This window comes from Carya illinoinensis, chromosome 16 (genome assembly GCF_018687715.1).
Source record: "Carya illinoinensis cultivar Pawnee chromosome 16, C.illinoinensisPawnee_v1, whole genome shotgun sequence".
Classification (NCBI taxonomy): Eukaryota; Viridiplantae; Streptophyta; class Magnoliopsida; order Fagales; family Juglandaceae; genus Carya; species Carya illinoinensis.
The window spans coordinates 15,242,400-15,258,265 of record NC_056767.1 but is presented as its reverse complement, the minus strand read 5'-3'; the positions used below and the strand labels follow the sequence as shown (position 1 = coordinate 15,258,265).

The 15,866-nt window shown below is 39.8% G+C and overlaps 1 long non-coding RNA gene across 1 annotated transcript; it reads left to right on the top strand.

Annotated features, from left to right (window-relative positions):
- The first annotated feature begins 262 nt into the window (after positions 1 to 262).
- LOC122298580 lies at positions 263 to 3,454 on the top strand. The gene is made up of 2 exons (XR_006239455.1): positions 263 to 2,899; positions 2,989 to 3,454. It is a non-coding gene; the product is annotated as an uncharacterized LOC122298580 (long non-coding RNA).
- The last annotated feature ends 12,412 nt before the right edge of the window (positions 3,455 to 15,866 follow it).

Below are 15,866 nucleotides of genomic sequence, written 5' to 3'. Positions count from 1 at the left end.
TTTCAGTTTAATGTCTTTTACTTTTCCTTTCACCTTTAATTTCTGTCTATTTAAATTACTGTCATTTATTTCTCCTTGCATTTTAATTCCTTACATTTCATCGCTGCACTTAAATCCAACAAACAAACATGAATCTGGTTCACGACCAGTAAATTTTGATTTTCATTGCACTTTTCCATCCATTGTACATATCATCCTCTTGTTTTCACTTTGTGAAGTTTTTCACATTTTTCAACAAGTTTAATTTTAAGTAACCTTTCCCTGTGGATTCGATCCTGTAAGATACTACAACGCCTGTATACTTGCAGGTAAAACTGCACTAGATTTTTGATTCATTAATTTGAGTCAAAGTTTAGTCGCAACACTGAGGTGGTGGCCTCATGGTGGTGCCGAGGTGGCACACATCGAAGACACGATGGCTCTTAGAGGAGCTTGGGTCGTGGGTCTCAAACAAGAGAAATGGAGGGGGAGCTTGGTTGGCCATGGTGGGGCATGGAAGTGCTAAAGGAGGTACTAAGAGACAGGTGATGGCATCTGGGAGGCGTACAGTGGTGCTACGACAGCAGATCTAGCCGTGCATGAGAGAGAAGTTATGGGAGAGTGGAGGAGAATGGGGGAGATGGGGGGTTCAGCTGGGCCATGGCTAGGCATGGGAGTGGTCATCGGTGAAAGGGGGTGCTACTGGTGGTGGTGCAGTTGCATGGGTGGCAGCACACAATGGCGCAAGGAGGAGAAACCTATGGTTTTCGTGCATGTGTGCGTGGGTTTAGGGAGGAGCTATGGGCTTTCGGTTAAGGGGAAGGAGGAAAAAGGTGGTCGTGGTGGTGCTCAGTGGGGTTGGAGGCTAAGGATAGTGGCCCAAGGCTGTGAGAGAGGAAGAAACCCATGGGTGAAACCCATTTCGGGTTAGGCTACAATGGGAAGAGAAAGGCTCGTGATGGCTTGGGTCTGGTAGGTAGGTGGTCACTGGACTAAGGGGAGCTATTGGTGGCCAGCGATGAGGCTGGTGAGCTAAGAGAAAGAATAGGCTAGGGGGAGGAGGGGTGCACGCGTAAGCTGAAGGGAGAGGGAGGAGAGAGAGAGAGAAAGAGAGGAAATGGTGGGAAAAGCTAGGGGTCTTGGGATTTTAATCCCAACCCTTCATCTTAGGGTCTTTAAAACGATCTAACGATGGGTTTTAAATACTGATTTGAAAATGCGTAAATATTGATTTAATTGAAAACACTGAGAGGAATTAAGATAGAATACAATTTAAACTAAAATCTAGCTTATAAAATATAATCTTTCATCACTAATTAACTGATGAAGTTTTGTTAATTACTTTTAAGAGAACAAAATCATTTAATTAATTAGAGTTTTCAACATAATTTGAATCTTATAATATTTTTAAATGACTAAAATCATTTAATTAAAATGATTTTCTACAATTATAATATTTTGGAGCTCTTTAAGAATATTATAATTGTCTTACTTAAAATCAGGTTTCATCCAATAATATTGGAAACATCCCATATAAATATTTTCAAGACATTTCAAGTATTCGAGGGCTTTAAAACACTAGTTTAGTTTAGAAATCGCTTGATATCTTTAAAAGTAAGCCATCGAAGTTTGGCACGTCGAATGAGACTCGTGACCATCATAGAGAGAAAGGAGAGGGTTGTTACAATTTGTGAGCATGAGTTTATTCGTATTTGATATTGTGCTCATATCATCAACCTCGTAGTTGTTGAGGGGTTGTAGGAGGTTGATGATTCCATTACTAAAGTCTGCAACCTTGTGAGATATGTGAGGGCTTTCCCCTAAAGGTTTAGCAAGTTTAACTATAGCCGATCAGCATGAGATCTCGTCTTCTAGTATGTTGAGCTTGGACGTTCCAACTTGATAGAACTTTACATACACGATGTTGAATGTATGGTAGAAGTACCAAAGAGTGTTCGAGCAAATGGAGGTCTAGGAAGGGGGCTTGAGGTATGCATTGTTGGAGTCAATAGGGGGAGAAGGGGGCTCGATGCACCGGATACAATTGATTGGGCCAATGTGAGGTGCTTTGTTCAATTTTTGAATTTATTTCATGACATAACTATGCGCATATCTAGTTTCAAATATTGCACAACATCTAGTTTCAATTTTTGAATTTATTTCATGACATAACTATGCTCATATCTAGTTTCAAATATTGCACAACATGTACTTCGAGGAGTTCTTGGGGGCTTTATGACCATTTCAACATGGCTGTATTGACACTGTCAGATTGTTGAATGGTATAGCTATGAGGAAGAAATCTAAATATAATAAATATTGTGGGGATGTTAAGAAGATAAATAGATTACTATTTGTGACTGATATTCTTAATTCCCGATATAAGTTGATTATTGTACAACTTTGGATTAAGGATGTCCCCGGTGGAATGTTAGAAGTATGATTAGTCTATTAGAGAGTTGAAAAGTGATATTGATAACTAATATAGCCAATACAACAGCAGTTATTAATCTTCAATTGAAGGTGGTAGCTCCTCATGCCCAACCTGCTCAACATCTTCCTTAGATGACATACATATACAGAGTTCATCTATTTTGATGCGACAATATCATCAAATCCATACATTGAGGAATATTATGCAGTGTAAGTCTAAGATTGAGTGTTATTTTATGAAAGATGTCGAGGCACCTTCTAATGCATTTCATATATTAACTTGGTCGAATCAAGTTTCCAATTCTTTCCCAAATAGCCCAAGATGTGCTAGTCATTCATTTAAATCAGTGTTTAGCACTAGAGGTCACATGTTGGATGCTTATCGGACTTCATTGGCTCCAACCACCGTAAAGGCCCTCGTTTGCACACAAAATTGGCTAAGTCCAATGCCCATTGGATTAAATATCGTTGATGCCAAGAGCTATAGGTTTGAATCGAATAACTTTATGCTTTTAAATTATTATTTACATATTTTTAATGTTTTAATTATTTAACTTAATTTTTATAATTTTGTAGACCTAGCTGTGAACCACAAAATAATTGCAATTGATTGAGACGAGTACACCATGGGATGCTGAACCCCCTTTATTGGTGAGAAATGAAATACCATTAGCAAAAAAGCCTTGTTTGTTTTTGTTAGTTCAAAATAATGTTTTAGTTCTAAGTTTTTTTAATTTCCAAACCAATGTGGGGATGCTTGGAATTGGAGGTTGATTGTGCTGAGAAATTGAAAATTATTGTCAATATGTAATCACTAATTTGTAGTTTTTTTGTTTTATAATGATACATTATTACATTGTAAATTGGTTGAGTACTTTGGTGAAGTTGGTTAGGATTGGTTTTGATTGTGGTAGACGGGTAGTTGTTTGGTGTTGATTGTGATTGTAATTATGGTGGTTGATAGGTTGTGAACTTGTGATTGTGGAGGTTGTTGTTTGGTTGTGGTTGTAATTGTACTAGTTGTTTGGGGGGTTCCCTTGCATTTTTTATTTACATTATGTTTGTGATTGTGTATTTTTTTTTCTCTTTGGTTTTGTAATATATATATATATATATATATGTATAATTTACTTATTGTATTTAAGTTTTTTTAATTAGTTTTTGAAAATAGGAAGCCCACTAGGGTGTTGATGATTTTGTCTTTTTTTTAAAACAATTTTGAAACAGGTTTTTCTAAAATGAGAAGCCCAAATGTCAAATTGAGTCTTGGGCCTTAGGCCTTCAATAGTGGGCCTTGGCCAAATCACACTCCAATCAGAGCTCTGAGCTTCTATCATAGTCAAAGTTGGAACCCACCCCTATTCTCTCTAGAACATTTGCAATATCTTTATACCTTTCCATACTTTTAATGTTCCTTACCAATGTGATTGTATGTAGTGTGTCCATCAATGTTTGGGTAGCACCATACATTTCCAAAATTTCTCATAACTTTATTTCCAAATATCACTCAAATATAAGAAAATATTTCAAATTTTTGCATGTTTGGACACTATGAGAATTCTTAATATTCCTCATAATTTCATCTTTAAATATCACTCAAATACAAAACTTTTTTTAATTTCAAATTTTTAATTTTTTTATCTAATCATTACCTAATCATTATTCCAATATAAAAATGAAGAAAAAAATCTACACAACCTCCTACTATTCATACAACCTCCGCACACCACACTTTTTTTTAACTTTTATTAGTTTTTTCTTTTATTAAATATTTAATATATGAATAATGAATAGAAGAATTGAATTCATTTAAAAAATTGAATACAACTTTTACAAACTCTAAAACAAAATTAATATTAAAAAATTATAATCAAACGATTTTTTATCTTTATATTATTTTTATTCAATTTTCTCTCACTCATTTCCTAAAACTTAATAACATTGCACTCAAACTATTTCACTACTATTTAAAAACTTTTAAGATACTCCTGTGACGCCCCCAAATCCCCACGCCTGAACAAGGAGAAATCGAGACGTCCGGATGGTGACAACCCGGGGTCACCATCCCATCGACGGGTGCCAAGTGTGTGCAAGGCAACATATGTGTACAAAGAAACGCAGCGGATAACGAAAGTCTTAACTAAGTACCAGAATTTTTCTTAACGTAATACAAGCTGTTTTAAAACATACATAATTAAAATATTACAAAAACAAATATAGTTTTAAACAAATATAAAACATATCATCAGCAACCCGGCGGAGCCGCATCCTCGGGCTCAACCTCCTCCTCTTCGTCCTCAAACTCTGCACCAAAAGCTACAGAACCAAAAATGGTACCACAGGTAAGTAAAACCCAAACGCTACCAGATAAAAACACATAAAACTCAAACAATATGCATGAAACATGCCCAATGCACAAAGCCCATAAAACACAAGTTTTCCACACACGCCAAAAACCCATTTGGCCCAAAAACACACAACCTTTCCAACTAACACGCCAAAAGTCACATTTGGCCCAATATCTCGCCAAAAGTCCATTTGGCCCAATACCACGCCAAAAGTCCCATTTGGCCTCTCAAACCATTATCCAATTTTAACCGTATGCACCATGACCTCCCCTAGGGGTCATCCGCACACCCTGGCTCCAGTGCCACACCGCAGAGTACCACCACGCATGTGACACCTAACAAGCGATGCCTAGTTCCGCGCCCCGCGCGTGCGTAGTCAAGCATCCTCTAGCCCTCACCAGCGAAGGGCCACGGAGTCGGTGCGTAGGGCGATGCCCGGTTCCGCGCCCGGCGCGTTCGTAGCCAAGCAACCCCTAGCCCCCGCTCTCGTCGTCTAGCGACAACTCAGGGGACATCACTCAGTTTATTCCGCTCCCGAGTGACCAGAGGAGCTCCACCGGGATAATACCCCATCCCGGCTTGGGGTCGTGATACACACGCACCCGTAAAACCACTCACGCCAATACACAGGCTTTTCACACACTGCCACAAACACACGTGCATGCACCATGCAATGCCATAACAATGCATAGTAAAATAATCCAACAACATAAAACAATTAAACAGGCAACTCCGTCCTCCATCCATCCGACCCCCGAACTCCTCGGACTCAGTCTGGAATCAATCAACCAGCAGATAAAATAAATAATTGAATGAGCAATATATATTTAAATCTGAAAATAGGGTTTGGAAAATACTTACAGCGCTATATGGCAATTTTAGAAAACAAGCGGCGTTGCAAACGGCGGCGAAAAAGCAACGTCACAGTGAAAATTCACTGTGGTCGTGGGTTGTGAAAAACCCACTTTTGAACGGGGACAAACTAGAGCTTGGGATTGATAGGGAATGGTCTTGAGATATCTATGAAGCTAAAGGAAACAAGTTTTGGCCGTGGGTGGTGGTGGAAATGGCGGTCGAAGGCCAAAAGGGGCTGAACGGAGTTGAGCTCGTGGGAGCTGCTCCGGCAACGGATCGAGGCCGGAAATAGGTGGTTTAGGTCGGCAAGAGGTAGGGGAAGAAGCTGTGAAAAGATGGTGGCCGGAGGTGGTGCGACGGCGCCGGAAATGGTGAAAACCCGTATGGCTTGGAGGAGCTCGTGGCGGCTAACGGTGGCTCGGATGGAGGTGAAACTTGGTGGGGATGTTCACCGGTGAGAGGGGAAGAAAACTGGGTGGGTGGTGTCGGCCACGCCGCCGGAGAGCGGCGGTTCTGGGCTGCGAAAGCAACCGGCGACAGTGGCAAAAACAGAGCAGGTGCAGCGACTTCCGGCGGCTCTCGAAAGCTAACGGCTGGTCCGATGGCTCTGAAAATTGGTGGGGATGATCTCTGGTGGAAGGGGAAGAGAATGGTGGTGACGGCGCACCAAACGGTGGCCGGACGGCGGAGAACTGGCCGGTCAAAGTGGTGGCGACGGGAATGAGAAAAAGGGGCAGCTGGGCGTACGTGGGAGAGAAAGGAGAAGAAAGAAGAAGAAAAGAAAGAAAAAGAAAGAAAAAGAAGGAAAAAGAAAAGGAAAAAAGGGAAAAAGAAAAAGAGGAAAGAAAAGAAATGAGGTCCAATCCTCACTCCGGAGACCAAAAACCGATCCGCCGAAAACGATATTAAAAACCGTAAAACGACTAAAATAAATTAAACACATCAAATAAATTAAAACCAATTAAAACACATTAATTTAAAATAAATAAACCAATATATTATTCAAATTAAAAACAACCCTTCAGTGAAAATACACGTAAAAACGGGGTATCACATCAAGTGTCCCGATATGACAAAACTTTTCATTTAATCATTACATAATCATTACTCGAACATAAAAATCAATATAATTTTTATAAGTTTTAAAACAAAAATTACATTCAAGCGACTATTATAACTTTATCTATTCATTTTCACAAATTTCAATACAATAAGTATTTTGACAAATATTTTTATTCAATTTTTTTCCTTTCATTTTTCAAAAATTTAAAAAAATCTTCACACAAACTATTTCACTACTATTTACAAAATTTTAAGACACTTTAAGGTATGGTTTGGTATGTAAGAATTTTGAGTTTTAAGATAAAATATTTTAATATTATTATTGTTTTGGAATTTAAAAAAGTTAAGAGAAAATTAGATTATTTATTATATTTTGTATGGAGATTTGGAAAAGTTGTAATGATGAAATGATAATTTTGAGTTTGAAATGAGAATTTTCTTAGGCCAAATCAAACTTAAATGTCTAAAGATGCCCTAAGAGTGCTTTATGCATACTGACTTCTTAAACAATGATGTAGGAAGCCACTGAAGTAGTAAATAGTAAAAAAAATAGCAGAAAATAAAGAAACAAATGAGGGAGACACAATGAATAAGGCTAGGTACTTTGGATATACAAACACTCTCAATCTATCTCATCTCATCTCATTATTATAAATTTTTAAATTTTTACATAAAATATAATAAACAATTCAACTTTTTCAAATCGTAAAATAATAATAATATTAAAAAATAATATTCTAATAATATTTAATTTAATTTTAAACTTTAATCTCAACTCATCTCATCTCAACTCACTATCCAAACCTCACCTAAAATAATATTAAGTAGATAAATAGTTTGTTCTACACTATAACATTTTACAACATCTTACACAATTATGTTTTAAATTATGGATATTTTTATAAAATAACTTATAAAAGTATTTCTTTCTAAAATATCCTCCTTATTTTAAAACGTAATTATAAAATATATTATGTGGTATCAATTCTCAATGTATTAATCAGGTTAAACTCTTTATTTGAACATTTCACCAGCTAATTCACATTCTCATATTGTAAAATAAATGAACTGTTGAGAATAGTTGGAGCCTATATTCTAGAAGCAAGACTTGTTTGGGGAGTGAGATGAGATGATAAGAGAATTCTGCGAATAGTAATAAAATAATATTGAAATAGTTTGAGTTGTTTTTTAGATTTTGAGAAATGAGAGAGAAATAGTTTTATAATATTATTTTTGTTTGAAGATTTGAAAATATTGAATTGTTTTTTTTTTTTTGAAAGTTTGGAAAACTTGTAATGATTAGTTTGAAAAGTTTCATAGATTAGTTTGAAAATTTTGTATTTGAATTTTGTTTGGAAATAAGATAGAATGAGATGAGAATTTTTGTGACGCCTCCAAATCCCCACGCACGGATACGAGAAAATCGAGACGTTCTGATGATGACATCACGGGTCACCACCCTACTGACGAGTGTCAAGTGTGTATATAAGCAAAAAATGTGCACGAGAAACACACAGCAAATAGCAAAGTCATAAACTAAGTACCAGAATTTTTCTTATTTAATACAAAGCTGTTCAAAACCTACATATTAAAATATTACAAACACAAATATTATTTCAAAGCCCAAAACAAAGCATAACCCAACTCAGAACTCCGGCAGAGCCGCATCCTCGGGCTCAGCCTCCTCCTCCTCCTCGAACTCTACACCAAAATCTACGGAACCAAAAATGGTGCCGCAGGTAAGTAAAATTCAAACACCACTAGATAAAAACATATAAAACTCAAACAACATGCATGAAAGAAAAACCATTGCACATGTCCCGTAAAACCATATTTTTCCACGCACGCCAAAAACTCATTTGGCCCAAAAACATGTCGCTTAAAACCAAGCCTCGCCATTATCCCAGATAATGGCCCAAACCACCATTTTCCCTGAAAATAGATCAAAAGCCTCAACACCAAACCTCGCCATTTTCCCAGAAAATTGCCCACATTCGAAAACCATAAAAACGATCCCATTATGCATGCACCATGATCTCCCCTAGGGATCATCCGCACACCCTGGCTCTGTGCCACAACGCAGGTAACGACCACGTGTGTGACACCTAAACGAGCGATGCCCAAACTCACGCCCAGCACATACCTGGCCAGGCCATCCTCTAGTCCCCGCCACTCTAGGGACCACGGAGTCGACACGACAGCATTACCGTATCGTGCGACCCAGTCATCACCCTATGACAACCCAGGGGACGTCACTCAGTATTATCCACTCCCAAGTGACCAGAGGAGCTTCACCGAGATAATAACCCATCCCGGCTTGGGCTCGTGAGCCACAAGCACCCGAAATCCAATTACGCCAACAAAACATGATTTTCTCAATTAAAATAAAATGCACATGTATGCAATATGTAACGCACACCTCATGGCACAAATAATCAAGCAATCACAAACAACCAAAACCAAGCACTCCGTCCTCAATCCATCCGACCCCCGAACTCCTTGGACTCGGTTCTGAATCAACCAACCAACAGATAAATATCTATTGTAAGAGCAAAATACATTTAAATCTAAAAGTAGAGTTTGGAAAATACTTACAGCGCTATAAGATAATTTTTGACAGATCGGCGAGCAGCAAACGGCGAAGAGAAAGCAACATAACAGTGTAAAAACACTGTGGTTGTGGGTTGTAAAATACCCACTTTTGAACGGGGACAAACCAAAGCTCGGGATTGATAGGGAATGGCCTAGGGATGTTTATGAAGCTAGTGGAAGTGAGGGTCGGCCGTGGGTGGCGGCGAAAATGGCGATAAGAGGCCAAAATACCCAAATCGGAGGGTTAGCTCGTGGGGACTGTTCCGGCGACGGATTGAGGCCGGAAATGGGTGGTTTAGGACGGCAAGGAGTCAGTGATGAAGTGGTGAGGAGGTGGTGGCTAGAGGTGGAGCGACGACGGCAAATTGAAGCAAAAGCCGTTCGGCTTGGAGGAGGTATTTCGGCTAAACGGTGGCTCCGTTGGCGGTGGAAATTTGTGGGGTGGTTCATCGGAGGGAGGGGAAGAGATTGGTGGTGGTGGTGTGGCTCACGGCGCCGACTAGCGGTTGTACTAGGTGGCTGGGAGCTTCAGCATGAAGGAGAGGAGAGGAGAGAGAGAGATCGCACTGGGGGGGTCGACGCACGGGGACGAAGGAAGGAAAAAAAGAAAGAAAAAGAAAGAAAAAGAGAAGAAAGAGAAAGGAAAAAGAGAAAATAAAATATGGAAAAAAGAAATGAGGTCCAATCCTCACCTCTAGGGTTCAACAACTAATCCAATGAAAATAACTTTAAAAGAAATAAAACCAAGAAAATATCTTAAACATAACGTAAAGCTAAAATATAATAAATAACTAATAAAAACTAACTATTTAATTTTAAATCCAAAAACAAGCTAAAATAAATTAAACAGCAATTTAAACTCAAATAACAAATAAAATCCAATTAAAATTCGATAATCTAAAATAAAAGAACTATTATTTTAATTAAATTAAAATATTTTTTCAGTGAAAATACACGTAAAAGCGGGTCATCACATCCTCCCCCCCTTAAAAACAAATTTCGTCCTTGAAATTTGTAAGATCAAACACCAACTTGAAACAAGCCACATAATTCCACATAAAACCACCTGTGACCAAAATTAAGAGACGTACCGTCTCTTACTCAAACAAATATGGGTACTGCTCCCTCATGTCAGCTACTCTCTCCCAAGGGAAATCTTGAGCTAACGGATCTCCCCATGCCACCTTAACTAAAGGTATCGTCTTGGACCTCAACTTTGCTCCTTCCAATCCATGATCTGCGACGGAACAACCTCATAAGTAAGGTCCGGTTGCAACTGAATACTCTCTGGGTCAACAAAGCGCGGCTCTTGTTGTCTAAAGCTCTTCTTCAAGGATGATACGTGGAAGACATCATGAATATCCCCAAAATATTCTGGCAAAACAACTCTATAGGCGAGGGACCCTACCTTCTCCAAGATCTGAAAAGGACCGACATACCTCGGATCCAGTTTCCTCTTCTTACCAAAATACTTAACTCCTTTCATGGAAGAGACTTTGAGATAAACCCAATCACCTTCTTCAAAAGATAACTCTCTCCTCCTGGTATCAGCGTAGCTTTTCTGACGACTTTGAGCTGCCGCCATTTTTTCTCTGATGATCCGAACTTGGCTTTGCATCTCTTGAATTATTTCGGGTCCAATTATCTTACTCTCCCCGACTTCATCCCAACACAAAGGTGATCTGCACTTCCTCCCATAAAGAGTTTCATAAAGAGCCATCTGAATGATCGCATGAAAGCTATTATTATACGCAAACTCTATGAGCGGCAAGTAGTTTTCCCAACTCCCTTGAAATTCCATGACACATGCCCGCAACATATCTTCAAGGGTCTGAATGGTACGCTCTGATTGGCCGTCTGTCTGCGGGTGATATGTAGTACTGAACTTCAACTTAGTACCCAATGCTGCCTGCAAACTCTTCCAGAACTGAGACGTGAACCTTGGGTCTCGATCCGACACTATACTCTTTGGTATGCCGTGCAACCGTACTATCTCCTTGACGTACAAGCGGGTCAACTTACCCAAGGAATCGGTGTTATTAACATACAAGAAATTAGCACTCTTCGTTAACCGGTCAACAATCACCCAAATAGAATTTTTTCCACTAGGCGTCCTCGGCAAGCCCACTACAAAGTCCATCGTGATGTGATCCCACTTCCACTCAGGAATAGGGAAGGGTTGGAGCATACCAGCAGGTCTTTGATGCTCGGCCTTGACTTGACGGCATGTGTGGCATTTCTCAACATACAAGGCAATATCCCTCTTTATTCCATCCCACCAATAATTTTTCTTCAAGTCCCGGTACATCTTCGTACTGCCGGGATGAATTGAATAAGGGGCCGCATGAGCTTTTGTCATAATCCGCTCCTTGAGTTCTGAATCTTTGGGGACCACCCTACGATCTCGAAACCGAAGAATTCCATCTTTATCCATACTGTAATGCAACGGCCCTTGAGATTTTCTGACTCTTTTTTTGATATCCAACAGCTTTGAGTCCTTCCTTTGAAGAGTCTTTAATTCCTCAAAATCAGTTACCCGAATATCAAGAACTGAAGATAAAATCTCTTCTTGTTGTGAACTTTCAATAAGGAGCCTTCTCATCCAACAAAGCAAAGAATCCAATTCTGACGGCTCGGCTTCATCTTCCAAGTGCTATTTTCAGCTCAAAGCATCAGCAACTATATTTGCCTTACCCGGATGATACTTGATCTCACACGGGTAGTCACTGATTAACTCCAGCCATCGCCTCTGTCTCATGTTCAGATTCTTCTGGAAAAACAAGTGTTTCAAGCTCTTATGATCAGTGTATACTTCGCAAGCTTCCCCATACAAAAAGTAACGCCAGATCTTGAGAGCAAAAACAATCGCAGCCAATTCCAAATCGTGCGTCAGATAATTCTTCTCATGGTCCTTTAGCTGATGAGATGCATAAGCAACAACCCGTCCTTCCTATATAAGGACACAACCCAATCTGAATTTAGACGCATCGCTGAAGACTACAAATGGCTTATGCAGTTCTGGAAGCGCTAAAACTGGTGCCATCATCAACCTGTTCTTTAATTCTTGGAAACTTCTCTCACACTTTTCAGACCAAACAAAATTTGCATTCTTTCTAGTCAACACTGTGAGAGGTCCGGATAGGCGAGCAAATCCCTCCACAAATATTCGGTAATACCTGGCAAGTCCCAAGAAACTCCGGATCTCACGCACTGTTGTCAGACGCTGCCATGACAAAATGGCTTCCACCTTACTAGGATCAACAACCACTCTGTCTCGGGAAATCACATGCCAAGAAATCTGACTTCCTCCAACCAGAATTCACACTTGCTGAGCTTGGCGTACAACTGGTGGTCTCTCAATTTTCCAAGAACTAGACGAAGATGATACACATGCTCTTCAACATCTCGAGAATAAATCAGAATATCATCAATGAATACTATCACAAAGGAATCCAAATAAGGTCGAAATACCCGATTCATTAAATCCATGAAAGCAGCAGGGGCATTGGCTAATCTAAACGACATCACCTTAAATTCATAATGCCCATATCTCGACCTGAAAACAGTTTTGGGCACATCCTTATCTCTTATCCTCAACTGGTAGTATCCCAACCTCAAATCAATCTTCGAGAACACAGTTGCTCCTTGAAGCTGATCAAATAAATCATCGATCCGTGGGAGAGGATATTTATTCTTGATAGTCACCTTATTTAATTCCCGATAATCAATGCACATATGGAGGGTTCCATCTTTCTTTTTAACAAATAGAACTGGCGCACCCCATGGCGAAGTACTTGGTTGAATGAACCCCTTATCTACCAACTCTTGCAACTGAGTCTTCAACTCTTTTAATTCAACCGGTGCCATGCGGTAAAGAGCTTTATATACAGGAGCCACTCCAGGTTCCAAGTCTATAACAAACTCCATTTCAAGAACAGTGGGTAGCCCAGGCAAGTCATCCACAAACACATCCGAAAATTCCTCCACAATGGGAATGTCTACCAAAGACTTCTTCTCAGACGACGTAGACACCATCTAAACTAAGAAGGCATCTGCTCCCCATGCAATATCTATTCTTGCTTGAATTGCCGATATAATTACCGACTTTTCTTTTAGCTTACTCCCTGCAAATTCCAGACAATCACCATCTAGAAGCTGAAAGCTAATTACCCGACTTCTGCAATTAATACTCGCAGAATATCGGTATAATCAATCCATCCCGAGGATGATATCAAAACCCAACAGCTTAAACACCACCAAATCAGCATACAAGAACCTTCCATCAAAATTTAATGGGCAACCCAAAACAACCTTGGAACACCACACCATTTCACCATTGGGTAGAGCCACTACCAATGACTTCGGCAAGGGTTCCGTGACCAAATTACACATCTGAGCAAAAGTGGAAGATACAAACGACTGTGATGCACCCGAATCAAACAAAGTGCAAGCATAAAACTCATATAAACGGACTCTCCCTGAACCAAACACATAAACCAATGAAATCCAAATACACAAAGAAATCAAAGCACACCAAAAATCAAATCCAACATAAAATTAAATTAAATCCATACCTGTAATTACTCCAGTATCATGGGTCGCTGGTGCCTCATCATCCACATCTCCGGGTGTGACAGCATAAACCCGAGCTTGCACTGCTTGTCTTGGATTTTTTCTTCCACCGCGTCTACCTCCAAGCTTCCTTGAACTGGTCTTGGACACTCACGAGCAAAGTGACTCTGCTGGCCACAATTATAGCATTGAGCCCCACCAAAAGGGCACTCACCCACATGGGCTCTATTACAAACTCCACAAACTGGCACTCGTCCTCCCATACAAACACCTGAGGACGCTTGTGGTCGAGTTCTGGTCCGCTGAACAAATTTCTGAGGTGAACCCGAGATGCTTCCTTCACCAGAAAAACTCCGCCTCTTATGTCCTGGAGGGGAGCCCATACTCAGATTATTCTCTCGCTCCACAAGGGTGGCCACATCCACTAAGTCCTGAAAAGTGGATATCCGGTGGCTGACCACCATACGGCGTATATCAGGACGTAGTCCCTCCTGGAAATGCTCGGATTGCATTTCCTCTGTGGCGATGAGGTGGGGAGCAAATCGCTCAAGTTCTATAAATCTCCGAGCGTACTGTTCCACGGTCATGCTCTCTTGGACCAAGCTTGAGAATTCTCTTGCCTTTTGCCGCCTTACAAAAGCGGGAAAGAAGCAATCATTAAACTCTTCCTTCAAGCGCTGCCAGGTCACAGCGGCAAAAGATCCCAACTCTGATTCCAGCATTACTCTCTTGGTATCCCACCAATCAGAAGCGGTGCCTTGCAACAGATAGCTGGCCTTAGTGCAACCACACACCTCAAAAGTTCTTTCCAAGTCTGACCCACTTTCCAGCTTGAAGTGGATCCTCTTCTCCAGTGAAGTGTGGAGTTCTATGCGCCAGAAAGCACTCATAGGTGCATCCGGCTTGCACCATGCTACTAGGCCCTCGATTGAGCTGAATTATTGCATTTTTAATGCTTTTGGAACCAATATATATTAATTCTTTCATTACTTTATCATTGGTTTTATATGGAAAAATGAATAAATCAAAGTTGTGATTTTAATTGATTAAAAGCATGAATTTCTGCTCTAATTTTATCAACTGTTGATTAATATGGTTTATGGTACATATTGCTCAAGCGGCTAGAAGCCGCCGCTCGAGCAAAGTCAGGCAGATTCAAACGCTCGACTTCCGCTCGACAGTGGACTCTCGAGCGAGTTGCGGGAAAAGAGATCGCTCGAGCGGAGGCATTTGGCTGCTCGAACAAATTCAGGCAGAGTCGAACGCTCAATGTTCGCTTGACAGGCCGCTCGAGTGAATTTAGGCAGAGTCGAACTCTCGATATTCGCTCGACAGGCCGCTCGAGCGAACTTAGGTAGAGTCGAACGGTCGATGTTCGCTCGACACTCCGCTTGAGCGAATATCATATTTTACAGATCAGGGTTTATTCCGCCGTTAGAGTATATAAATGATTTTTTTACATCTTATGGCGGACCTTTGGCTGGGAAAACTCGGTTTTAAGTAGAAAAACACTTAGAATTCATTATTTTCCATTGATTTTCATTCAGATTCGGAGAGGAGGATTCATACAATCGATCATTCACGCAGCTACACAATTTCCACTGGATCATTCACTTACACTGCAGTAGATTGAAGAACTCCTTGAGGGGTCCAATTGCCACTGCAGCTCAGCCTCCTCCACCGCTTCAAATCTTCATCTCCATTCAATTGGCTTGATCTTTTCAATTCCCTACTTGCTATTTCATTTCAGTTTTGAGTTTCTGAATTATTTTGGAGAATTTTGTTTTAGACGTTTAAATAATTTATTTGTTATTCATTTCATTCATATTATTTATTTTTATCATTTTGTTAAGCTTTCATTTTAATAGTGATTACAATTACGGTGGTTTAATTTGAGAATTTGTGATTTGAATATAATGATAAACCCTAGAACATTGAATATGGGGCTTTTCAATTTTCAGTGCATCTTTTGTCAATTACTTACTAATTTAGTTTAATTATTAATTTAGTTTTATTAATTTCTGA